Raw genomic sequence first — 13,409 nt, 5'->3', positions numbered from 1 at the left:
GACACAAGCTTTGGCGAAAGAGTAGGAGGTCTTTGAAGAGACACAGGAAGAATGACAGATCACAAGGTTAAGGAGAGATTACTCTTCCTCCCACAAAACAGGAACCACAGCGAATTGGAAGGCGTATGTATTCCCTTCCTGGGGCTACCATAACAAACTACCACCAGCTGGCTGGCTCAAAACACCAAAAATGCCTTCTCTTGAAGTTCTGGAGGCCAGAAGTCCAAAATCAATGTGCCAGTTGACAGAGTTGCTTCATTCCTGGAGGCTCAAGAAAGATTCTAGTCCATGCCTCTGTTTTAGCTTCCGGTGGTTGCCAGAAATCCCTGACATTTCCTGGCTTGTGGTCATGTAATTCCAGTCTGTGCCTCCACTCTCATATGCTCTCTTCCCACCACGTGTCTCTGTCTCTGTGTCTCTTCTTCTCATAAGTACATCAGTCACATTAAGGATCAACCCCACTCTAGTATGACTTCATGTTACTTTACATGTCTCTCTCTTTCTCTCTCTCTCTCTCTTTTCTTTTTAAGTAATCTCCACCCCCATGTGGGGTTCAAACTCACAACTCTGAAGTCAAGAGACACATGTTCTACCCACTGAGCCAGCCAGGCACCCCATACATCTTTTTTTTTTATGTTTATTTGTTATTTTTGAGAGAGGGAGAGAGAGTGTGAGATGCTGGGAAGGGGCAGAGAGAGATGGGAACAGAGGATCTAAAGCAGGCTCTGTGCTGACAGCATCGAGCCCAGTGTGGGGCTTGAACTCACGAACCATGAGATCACAAGTTGAGCTGAGATCAAGAGTCAGAGGCTTAACTAACTGAGCCACCCAGGTGCCCCAAATATATCTTGATTTCATACACAAATAAGGTCACACTCACTGGTACCAGTGCCGTAACCTGTGCGGGTTCCTCCTGAGAGCCACGAGAGAAGGATCGGGTCCAGGTCCCTCTCCCTGGCTTGTAGGTGGCTGTCTCCTCCGTGTCATTTCACACGTCTTCCCTCCATGCGTGCTAGGATTCAGCATGCCCTTTTGTGGGACACGATTGAATGCTGGACAGTTCTTTGGAGTGTTCCTTCCTGCTAAGGGAATGTCCCGAATGGTTGCTGTTGACTGCCTGAGGGCTCTCTGATTGGAGGCAGGGTGGGTGGGGGGAGCTGGGGGGGGGGGGATTTTTCATGACACTTTTTTTTTAATGTTTATTTATTTATTTTTTTTTTTGAGAGACAGACACAGAGTGCGAGAAGGGGAGGGGCAGAGAGGGAGGGAGACACAGAATCTGATGCAGGCTCCAGGCTCCGAGCTGTCAGCACAGAGTCCGACTCGGGGCTCCAACTCATGAACCTTGAGATCATGACCTGAGCTGAAATCAGCAACTTAACCAACTGAGCCACCCAGGCACCCCAGTGACATTTTAAACAATTGTCTTAAAGATTGGTTGTTTCTTTCTCTGCTATACAGTGAGCTATCTTCTTGTGTCTTAGTCATTTCATTTTTTTTATTCTGCACAGCTCCTGACATCATTCGGAATAGGGTTTCAGTAGAGGTCCATGGAGCTTACTGGGGTTTTTCTGTGTAGTCCCGGCAGCCGGCCTGGTGCCTGGCATTTATAGTAGAGGATGTGGTACATGCTGGGAATTGGGAGGCTAGACTTTCAGTGGGACAGATGGAGTTCAAATCCCAGCTTTGTCTTATTTTGGCTCTATGGCCCTGGATTAACCCTCTAAGCTCACCGTAGAGTGGGCTCCATAAGAGCACCCCAGGTGGTTGTTATAAGGATAAAAGGATGTAATGCAGATGTAATGTTCAGGGCAGTGCCTGGCTCGTGACACATCGTGACACATGTTTAACAAGTGCACAGATGCAAATGTATTCACTTGAACTGTGTGGAATCACAATGTCCCCACTCCCGAAATGCATTTACCTTTCAACATTTCAGTGTGGACCATAGAACTTGGGGGCAGTGCCTGCATTTTCCTTTGGCGAGTCCAGCGCTCACATACTTGCCCAGCCTTAGCGTGCACTAGATAACCCTCCACCACCGCCCAGCCCCCTCCCCGTGGCGTGGCCGGCAGCAGGAAAGGCAGAGGAAATGCCTGGGCCTCGCTCATCTGAATGCAGCAATCATCTGATGCAACAGTTCATTTCCATGGTTACAAACTTCGCTTGGGTTTGTTTGATCTTGGACTCCAGGTCTGGGTTAGTGCGTGTGTTTCACAACTCGACTTGGAGAGAAAAAATATCAGAGGAAGAGCTACTTGGCCGGAGATACACCTTGTTTGAGACACACCATCAAGGGAGTAGGTGGGGTCTTGTCTGCCTAACAGCCCCAAGAGAGGGTGGAGAACGTTTGCTCCTAGCGTCCTTGGCAGATCAGTGCACAGAGAAATGATGTGATGCTGGGGCAGGATTCCACCTGCTGAGGCAAACTGAGGGGCTAGGGAGGGAGCAGGGAAAGTTCTTTCCATTCTCAACCTGGACACCCCCACTTTGCAGGATCTGATGGACCTGGGTTGACAGAGAGCCTGCAGAATAATTTTAGGGTCAGCCCTGGGTCAAAGTGGATTTGGGGTCCCAAAAGACAAGAGAATGAAGCCAGGGGCAGAGGGGCTTGATTTCACATAAAGCTGGCTTGAGATCCGCGAAACAGACCTAAAAAGACCCTCACCTGCCACCTCTGGGTGGAAGACAGTGGTTGGAGCTTGCAGAGGAGGGTCTTTGCTCCTCTGAGTTGACTCTGAGATTTCCTCAGAGTGTGGGGCTGGGGTGGGTGGGGCAAAGGAGATGGATGGGGCAAATACAACTACTAGATTACAATCCTTTCATTTTCAATAATGAAGATGAGAGTTACCGTTTGTGAGATTTGCTGTATGTCAGGCCCCAGATTAGGTGATTTCCATGTTATCTCTGATCCTTATAACTCTGAAGGTGGACCGCCTGGGTCCATTTATCCACAACCGCATAAGAAACCAACCCCAAAACAGCAACACGAAACTAGTCATTTATTAACTCAGAGACTCTCTGGGGTGGGATTTGGGAAGAGCATCCAGGTGACTGCTTATCTCTGTTCCGTGATGACTGGGGCCTTAGCTGCTGTGTTCCAGCACCAGTTCTCCCACTCCAACTGCCACCAATCATGTCCTTTTATAATAAATCAGCAAAACAAGTAAAGTTTTTTTCCCCCCGGCTTCTGTGAGTTGATCTAGAAAATTGCCAAACCGGAGGTGGGGGTGAGGGCAGTATGGGAACCTCACATCTATAGTCAGCCGGGCAGAAGTATGAGTAGTCTGGACTTGCCGTTCACAGCTGGCATCCGAAGCGGGACTGAGCCCTTTCACTGTGGGTAGATGACGTCAGCCCTTTAGCTGCATGCATAGTATCAGCAAGGGATTGAATTGTTGGACACCCAGGTGGCAGAGAATTGGTTGTCGGTGTAGAAGAAAAAAAACTCCACATGGTCTCCCATGAGCTTCTACGTGCCAACTCTGAGTTCTAAACCCAATCTACCTTGATTCAAGGCTCTCCTCTGTCCACAACATTGCATCTCGATACCAAAATCTCCAAAGCTTTGGGTTCCCTTTGCGTATCACCTTCTCTTGCCATCTGACCGTCATCTGACCGTATCACGATCCCTTTGATTCTCTTTTATCATCCATGAAGCCATTTGTTCTCAGATTTCATTTCTGCCCGGAAACAAGGGACAGACATGTCCCTGTGCACAATGCATTCCCTTCGGGGTCCCAGGCCACAGGCATAGATGAGGGAGCTCTGGGGACAAGACACAGAGCTGACACTGACACCCCTCCCCTTCATTTTCTCACAGGAGACAGGTGCAGACAGGGAGCTCACTATTGGGATAACACTGCTGTCCGCTTTAAAACACATAAGAAGTGAATCCTTTGCCACGTCGGGTACTTAAATATTTTTCCTTATAATCAACGAGCAGCCAGCTTTGCCACTGGATGAGGCACTGTGGTTTGAGTTCACAGCTTAAGACACTTGGCTGTGGTGGACCCACCAGGTCAGTAGTTACATTTTCTTGTATAAATGCAATTTGCAACCATCCCCATATTGGTGGTTTTATCGTTCACACATCTTACATATTTCCCTCTTGAAGACCTGAGGATCTTTTATCATGTACAATATGCCTCTAACTTCCTTGCTTTCACCAAATTTCAGCGTAGCATCCCTGTCCCCTCCTGACTGAGTCATCCCTTTGTCCTATATCACTTGAAATCTCTACATCCTCTTTTATTGATTTCAACCTGCTTATTCACATCTTCCGAGGCTAAAAGCCTCCTCAGTAGGCTCCTAATGTGTAAGAAATTATCAGAAATGTGCTGTCTCAGCTGCAGTGAACCAACTCAGGAGACACAATGCCTCCCACAGCACTGATGGGTGCATTTCAGGAACCTGCCATTAGCTTTTAAGCTTCAACATCTTCCCCAGGGCAACCTGGCAGTGCAAATGGGAAAATACAGTCAATTGTTCCAAAGGGGTTTCTATTAAGATTTCCCAATATCCCATTTCTCTTGTGCAGTAGAGAGCGGACGGGTTGGGAGACACGCTACCTGGGGTTAGGAGCCTAGCTTTTCTACTTACTGGCTGTATGACCTTGGGCACAGAGTTTAACCCCTCTGTGCCATAATGTTACCTACCTTGGAGGATAGTTGTGGGGGAGGGGGTTTGCAGGACATAAGACAGGTAAAGAACTTAGCACGTAGAGCCTTTAAAAAATGTTAGCTATTATTTTTCCCATTTAATGGTAGAAGTGAGCTAGTTTCCTGTTGGAAGAGAAGAGAGGTAGAGAAGCAAAGAGGAAGGGAGGGGCTGGAGTAAGGGGACAACTGGGGAGGTCATGGGGCTGGGATGACCGTCTGGAGGATTTGCCCATAGATCTCAAGCAGCGCTATCCCAGAGACATTCAGTGCAATCCACAAATGTGAGCCACAAATGCTAGCTGCATATGGAATTTTAACTTTTCAAGTAGCCACACTAAAAAAGAGATAGGGGTCATCAATTTTAGTAATGCATGCTACATGCAATTTATTTAACCCGGTATTATAACCAAATTTATAACGAGATACATTACTTATTTTTTAAAAAAATGTTTGTTTGTTTGTTTGTTTGTTTGTTTGTTTGTCTAGAGAAAGCGTGAGCAGGAGAGGAGCAGAGAGAGAGAGAGGGAGACAGAATCTGAAGCAGGCTCCATGCTGTCAGCACAGAGCCCAACACGGGGCACGATCTCACCAACCATGAGATCATGAACCAAGCTGAAACCAAGAGTTGGTTGCTTAACTGACTGAGTCACCTAGGCACCCTGAGATACATATTTTAAATGTTTATTTATTTTTGAGAGAGAGAGAGAGAGAGAGAGCGTGAGCAGAGGAGGGGCAGAGAGAGGAGACAGGATCCCAAGCAGGTTTCGCCGGCTGTCAGAGCAGAACTGGACACAGAGCTTGATCCCGTGAACTGCTAGATCATGACCTGAGCTGAAATCAAGAGTCGGATGTTTAACCGACTGACCTGCCCAGGCGCCCCTATAATGAGATGTTTTATATAACTCGGTATTTCACGAAATATACCGACCAATGCACAGAATCAATCTAAAAATATGAATGTGATCTTTTCATATTCTTTTTTCATACTGAGTCTTTGAAATCCAGTTTGCATTTTGTGCTTATAGCACTTTTTTTTTTCTCTATGGTGGTATGATAGTTTATTTGCATATTTTAAGCTGCTTCAGTTATTTTGCCATTATGAATAGTGAACATATGGACATCCTTGCACATAAATCGGTCTGTTAATTTCCTCAGAAGTGAAATTTCCATGTCAAAGAGTAGAACATTTTTAGACTCTTTTAGACTCTTGATCTATTTTGCAAGTTGCTTTCTAGGGATTTTTCCGTTTACATTCCCATCAGCTGTGTATGACTTCCATCAAAAACAAAAGTTTGTTAGCTTGAATCATAATAAACAGTGTTTTAAACTTCCCTTCATTTAACTTTTTAAACTTTTAATGGCAGTTTTAATTTGCTTTCCTTTGATTACTTGTAGGAGAAAACACTTTAATGTTTATTAGCCATCTGTATTTCCTCTGGGACTTGTTCATTCTACTACTGGGGCATTAGAACACCATCAATTTTTTGTGTACTTTATATGTGATCTTTATTGATCTTTATTTCCCATTTTTATGTGGTTTTAAATTGTATTTATACCTATAATTTTATAAAAGCTGAAGCTTTTTACAAACTAGCAACTGGTGGACATTTAAGTCCTAGAGATCTAATGCACAACATAGGGATTATAAACAGTATTATATTATAAACTTCAAAGTGGCTAAGAGACTAGATCTTAATTGTTCCCACCACAGAAAGGAAATTATAATTATGTGATATGATAGATGTGTTAGCTGATCCTACGGTGGTAACCATATTGCAATATGTATAATGAATGTGTCAAACCAGTAGGGTGTTAACTACATTTCAATAAAAATGTTTTTTGTTTCTTTGTTTTAAAAGAGAATGTTTCTAAAAGTACCTACCTTGGGGCACCTGGGTGACTCAGTCAGTTAAGCCTCCGACTTCGGCTCAGGTCATGGTCTCGTGGTTCATGGGTGCGAGCCCCACGTCGGGCTCTGTGCTGACAGCTCAGAGCCTGGAGCCTGCTTCAGATTCTGTGTCTCCCTCTCTCTCTGCCCTCCCCTGCTCGTCCTCTCTCTCTCTCTTTCTCTCAAAAGTGAATAAACATTAAAAAAATTTTTTTAATGAATAAACATTAAAATTAAACAAAATAAAAGTACCTACCTAGCCTGAAGGTCATATCTTTTTGATTTTTAAATTAGTATTTGTCAAAAAATATCTCAGTAAAAATGTGGGGTTTTTTGTCTTTCTTTCTTTTTTTGTTTAAGAGAGGATATTTCTAAAGGTACCTACCCAGCATGAAGGTACTGGGTTTCTTTTCCTTTTTAAAATTAATATTTGTCAAAAAAAAAAAAAGCTAAATCTTTTAATTTTTTGTAGTCAAATCTGTCCTTCTCTTTGCGATTTCTTCTGTTGCTCATGCTCAAAAGTCACCTGGTTTCCTGTAGATGCTTCTGCTTTTAACTCTTAATCCTTCAGGAGTTTATTTTGATAAGTGAGATCCAAGACTGACACCTATTCCGCTACCCACCCACGATGGCCTTACCCTTATGGCACATCTTCATTCAGGCCAGCCACATTGCAAGTGCTCCATGGCCACATGTGGCCAGTGGCTGCCATATTGGATAGTATAAGGCTAAAGATCAAGACATTCATTCTCATTTCGCTGAGTATTTGCCATGGATTTGCAAGCACCACATAGAGAGAATATTTTTAGCAGCTGTTAACAAATTGCAGCTCTAGGCAGCAACCATCCGGCTGGCTGCTGCCGCTGTTTCGTATCCGGTATTTGTCCCCTGTCATGACGTCGCCTGATTTCTTTTAAGGTGTTGGAGCATTTCTTTTAGCTTCCCACTTGAGGGCTGATATTTAAGGGCCTGTTTTGGTTCCATCCTTCGTTTTGAATTCATGTAACCCATGGCAACAGTAAGGTTCCTGAAGCCGACTGCTGTGTTCGGTTCCTACAGCACTGAATTAAGAGTCTGAAAAAAAGCAGTCGGCAGCAGCAAGGAAGAGGGGCCGCAGGGCCGCAGGGAGACGTTGCTTTGGCAAACTCGGTGGCACTGGTGGCCACACACCCTCCAAAGGGGCACGTGAGTCCTCCTCAGAGCCTTTGTTAGTGGGGTGAAGTCCCGAGAGCAGAGTTACACTGAGGCCAGGATCTGGGGGTTGAATCCACATGAGTCGCTTGGCTGCAAATGGAGAAGCAGTGTTTCCACAGCCACAGCCTGCGTCACCCACCTGGGTCAGTCTTTCAAAAACCAAGTTCTTGGGGCACCTGGCTGGCTCTGTTGGGAGAGCATGCAACTCTTGATCTCCGGGGTCGTGCATTCTTTCCCTCTCTTTGTCTCTCTCAAAACAAACAAACAAACAAACAAACAAACAAACAAACAAACAATTAGTTAATTAACTAACTAACTAACTACAAAAAAAAGATTTTTGTATTCTTAAGTAATCTCTAACTCCCAGTGTGGGGCTCAGACTTACAACCCTAAGATCAAGAGTTGCGCGGTCTCCCAACTGAGCCAGCCAGCCGCCTTCCCACCCTGCCTTTCTTAAACAGTTCATCCTCCAAGCCAGCCCATTTAATTCTGGACAGTTTCCTTGTTAGTAAATGCTCTGTTACAGCAAGGAAAAATCTGATTTCTGTTTTATCTCTCGATGCATTGGTTGGGTTTCTATTTCAGCTATAAAATATTTTTAATAGAATATTGTGGGTTTTTTTAAGTTTATTTATTTTGAAAGAAAGAGAGAGAGGCAGAGAGAGAGGGAGAGAGACTCCCAAGCAGGGTCTGCACAATCAACCCAGAGCCCAACACAGGGCTCAGTCCCACAAACCATGAGATCATGACCTGAGCCAAAATCAAGAGTTGGATGCTTCACCAACTGAGCCATCCAGGCTCCCCACTAGTATATTGTTTTTATTTTAGGGACCCAATATTGTCTTCTTACTTCTCTGAAAAAAAAAGTAATTATGGATTTAAAATTTTTTGTTATTCTGTTCTCTGGTTTGTCTCTGTTGCCTTCCAAACTTCCAAACACATCTGTTTGGTTTTGGTCTTTGCTTTCATATTGGACAGCAACTAATTGTGGTCATGTGACAGTGCTGGCCAGTGAGCCACAAAGGAAAGCAGCTAAGAACTGCTAGGGAAGCTTTTCCTCTCTTGGTAAGAGGGCAGTGTGACCTGTCCACTTCTTCTCATCTTCTTGCTTTGAGTTTAGATGAGATGCCTGAAGCCAGAGAAGCCATAAGGTGGTAGTTCTCAAAACTGTGGGGACCCCTGGGGATCCTCAAGAACTTTCAGGGGGGTCATCACAACTATTTTTTTTAATAAAAATTTGTTAAGTTTATTTATTCATTTTGAGGGAGAGAAAGCACAGGTGGGGAAGGCAGAGACAGAGAGGGTCAGAGAGAATCCCAAGCAGGCTCCGTGCGGAGCTCAACGTGGGGCTCAAACCCATGAGTGGCAAGTTCAAGACCTGAACTGAAGTCGGACGCTCGACGGACTGAGCCACCCAGGTGGCCCAAAACTAGTTTAGCAATAATAGTAAGACTGTGTACAGTCACAGCTCACCCCCCTGGAGTCTGTCTTTCCCTCGTGGCCTCGTCCGCTTTGTTTCCTATCACTCACGTCATGCTAACGACACGAATGTCTCTAACGACACGACTAGAGGATGATGCAGAGTCTTCTCCTCTGGCTTTGGTGAACTTCATTCAGCAAAGCCCACCCTACGCTGGCTTCAGTTGGGTGGATGCGGGGAATCACCCTGTTGATGGGTTTGGTACAGATGGATGTTGTAGTAAACTGAACATTCTAGGCCTTTTTCGTGAGATCAGCTATTTTTGTACACTTGGTATTCCGAACCTGTGGGCCAGACTTTACTTTATCCTGATGAAATTTCAAATGTTAGATTTCATCCATTATTCCAGCCTGTCAAGATATTTTCCAATCTTAATTCAATCGCCTGGGATGGCGTTGATCCATCTGAGCTCCTGATAAGCCGCCATCACAGCCCGCAAGCACTAACGGTACCAGACCGAAACGGACGTGCTCTGTGGCTGGCAGGCTGGTGCCCACAACCACTGCTCTGTTCAGATAAAGACAGAACGGATGGCGGAAGGGGGCCTAATCAAGGATTTGGTATTTAAAGGATAAAGTCTCTGATCCTTTTTTCTTGCACTTCTGGCTTTCAGTTCAAGGACTCCGTTTCTGGACCTTTTCCCCAAAGTGTGTGGACCAGAGATGGGAGTTCTATTTTTTTTTTTTAATGTTTATTTATTCTTGAGAGAGAGAGAGAGAGAGACAGAGTGTGAGCAGGCTCCAGGCTCTGAGATGTCAGCACAGAGCCCGATGCAGGGCTCGAACTCCCGAACCGGGAGATCATGACCTGAGCCGAAGTCAGACGCTTAACCTACTGAGCCACTCAGGCACCACCCCACCCCCCCACCCCCCCGCCAGAGATGGGAGTTCTAAAGGAAAGTTTCCAATGCAAGTTTCTGAGAGGGCCCAGATATATTAAACATAGAAGTAGTGGCTTTCAGGACACCTGGATGGCTCAGTTGGTTAGGCGTCTGCCTCTTGATTTCTGCTCAGGTCATGACCTCCCAGTTCATGGGTTCGAGCCCCGCATTGGGCTCTGTGCTGACAGCCCAGAGCCTGCTTGGGATTCTCTCTCTCCCTCTCCCTCTGCTCCTTCCCAGCTTGTGCGCACACATTCCCTCACGTGCTCTCTCTTTATCTCTCAAAAATAAATATTAAAGAAGAGAGAGGTAGTGGCTTTCTGGTCACTCTTTTTGACTTCCTTTTCTACCCCTAGAGTCACAAGAAACATGACCAGGATGGTAGACTTTTCTTTTCTTTTTTTGTTTTTAATTGTTTTTTAATGTTTATTCTTTGAGAGAGTGAGAGACGGTGTGAGTGGGGGAGGGACAGAGAGAGAGGGACACACAGAATCCAAAGCAGGCTCCAGGCTCTGAGCTGTCAACACACAGCCTGACGAGGGGCTCGAACCCACAGACTGTGAGAACATGACCTGAGCCGAAGTCGGACGCTCAATGGACTGGGCCGCCCAGGTGCCCCGGAATGGTAGGCTTTTTGAGCTGCATTAGGCAGTGTACCAGAAATCAGCCACCTTAATTGTCCAAGTAGAGAAACTGAGGGGGCAGTGAAATCGAGTTCCTGGCCAGGTTTGCCCTGGGACAGGGCGATGGAGCCAGGACAGGAACCCCCATCCCTTTGCTCCACACTGAGCCATCTCAGTCAGTTGACCATGATCATGTTGCTGCTGCCACTTCCTAGAGAATTCGTGTGCATCCAGAATCTGGGAGGAAACATTAGTCTCTTATGAAAATATGCAAGAATAGGGCACCTGGGTGACTCAGTCGAGTAAGCCTCCAACTTCGGCTCAGGTCATGATCTCATGGTTTGTGGGTTCAGGCCCCGCGTCGGGCTCTGTGCTGACAGCTCAGAGCCTGGAGCCTGCTTCGGATTCCGTGTCTCCCTCTCTCTCTGCCCCTCCCCTGCTTGTGCTCTCTCTCGCTCTCAAAAATAAATACATAAACTTAAAACATATTTTTAAAAATAACGCAAGGATAGATTATGACATAGAATGCAAAAATCACTTGGATTTTCAAGATGCAACAGGAGGATTCCAAGAAACGTGCATTTGCTAGTTGCTTGGGCCTGAGATGCCAAATCTCCCCAACAACACAAAAATAGATTCTTTTACCTCATGAAACAGTCTTGAAGCAGAGAAGTAAGACTTCAAATAGACATAATGAATGTAACAGCACGGTTTATAGAGACATGTCAAAGGGAAGTACGTGGGGGGCATAGCATTGTTTCCCTCATACTATATTTATTATGATTATGATTATGATTATTAGCTCTATAGAGAGTGTGATCAGTGCACAGAACATAAAAAAAAAATGCTTTCTTCCAGGTAAGAAGCTTTGTAAGGTGACCAGTATGCCACTGAGTCCTGTCTGTGATACACAGCTTCATTCATTTTACTTTATGAGGACGTCATCGGTCAGTTCTTGCAAAATTCCAAGGAGGCAGAAAGGCTGCTTGACTGAGACTCATTTCCCCTGGCTGTGGACTGACTTTATTATCCATAATTAATGGTGAGTAACTCGGTAGATGGTATCCCTTTGTAAGCATGAATTTCTAACCAAAGAACATCTTTCAGCTCCGATCATTGTTCAATTGAATGTTGCCATGGGATTACAGCTATTTATTCCCGCACAGTGTTTTTCCAGAGAACTGTGATGTGGCTCTGGTGACAGAGTGTATGTTTCATAGCTATGCAATCCTTTTCTTTTTTCCTCTCTCTCTCTTATTTAACGAAGAGAAACAAAAGACCCTCACCATATGTGTAACATTTCCCATGAATACGTTAGAATGTCAGAAGGGAGACCGATGCCGGAAGATCCTGGCAGGGTAGAGGCCCCTCCTGACCGTTTCATTTCTGTTTTCATCTGGTGATGTGCTAGAAAGTAGATTTGACATGAAGAACCGAAGATCATCCAGAAATTGCTGAACACCCCGATCGTGTGCATCAGCGGTTCCAAACAGATACATCCTGGAATAATAAGCCCATGGGTTTTATTTATTTTTTTTTAATTTATTTTTCAACATTTATTTATTTTTTGGGACAGAGAGAGACAGAGCATGAACGGGTGAGGAGCAGAGAGAGAGGGAGACACAGAATCTGAAACAGGCTCCAGGCTCTGAGCCATCAGCCCAGAGCCCGACGCGGGGCTCGAACTCACGGACCGCGAGATCGTGACCTGGCTGAAGTCGGACACTTAACCGGCTGCGCCACCCAGGCGCCCCAGCCCATGGGTTTTAGAGTAAATGCATTCCCTTTCTCCTCCTCAGTCAGGACCCTGGTGCCCGTCTATTTCACAATACAGATGTGCGTAGGGAACAGCTGTTGGGTTTGCCTGCCTTTTATTCATCCCGTCTTTTTCAGCTAAAACACTTCAGTTTTCTTTTGGGGATCCACCCCTCTCTGGGGGTGACAGTCAAAGTGTATAACAACTGGAATGACATGGGTATTACCACACCCACACAATCGGAATGGATGCTGACTGTGACACCTGCTGAACCCAGATTCGCTCATCAGTTACTGTTTTGATGAGTCCTGACATCAAGATGCCCTGACCTTCCTTCTCTAAGGGCCAAGCATGGACCGAGCTAAGCCAAACAGACCCTCTGCCCTGAGAATTTGCATGCTGACAGGCAACACACACAAGGGCCGAAAACATGTGGCACAGGTGGGTCCCAAACATGTTGCCTGGAAATGCCAGCTTCTCATGTACCCTGCTTCCTGTCCTTTCCAAGACCTCATTGTTCAGCTTTTCCTTTGTTCTATAAACTATATCCATTCAATAAATTTTATTTATTGACTTACTTATGTACTTCTTATTTATTGCTTATATTGCACCCAGAATTCATTTCTGTTGCTTACCACCAAGGCACTCTAAGACAGTTATTCAGAAAGTAAGATATTAAAGCAAATTTTCTGCAGTGGGAATCCTGTTTCCCTGGGTCATTTTGTTATAAAATTGTAACAACGATCCTGTGGAAGGAAAAAAGCCTTCAAGAGAATAAGTAGGAAGTACGATAAAAATATAATTAAGAAAAGCAGGATCGTCGCGGGGGTGCGGGCAGGGGGAGCATGGGAGGCCTTAGTTTACTCCCTGGTGTGGCACAGGGCTTGACCAGGTGCAGCAGTAACACTAAACTTTCCATGAGTTGCT

At 45.3% G+C, this 13,409-nt stretch overlaps 1 protein-coding gene across 1 annotated transcript in view; it reads left to right on the top strand.

The window, feature by feature from the left end:
• LOC147577584 (uncharacterized) overlaps nt 1-13,059 on the top strand; it is a 71,820-nt gene extending 58,761 nt beyond the window's left edge. Inside the window, exons 3-4 of the mRNA XM_086675844.1 lie at nt 11,585-11,768; nt 12,620-13,059. The gene's annotated coding sequence lies outside the window, so the exon portion shown is untranslated. The remainder of the gene's footprint in view (nt 1-11,584; nt 11,769-12,619) is intronic.
• Nucleotides 13,060-13,409: the final 350 nt, after the last annotated feature.

Source organism: Puma concolor, chromosome C2 (genome assembly GCF_028749965.1).
Source record: "Puma concolor isolate L17-30 chromosome C2, mPumCon1.1.hap2, whole genome shotgun sequence".
Lineage (NCBI taxonomy): Eukaryota > Metazoa > Chordata > Mammalia > Carnivora > Felidae > Puma > Puma concolor.
This window is presented reverse-complemented; position numbering and strand designations above follow the sequence as displayed.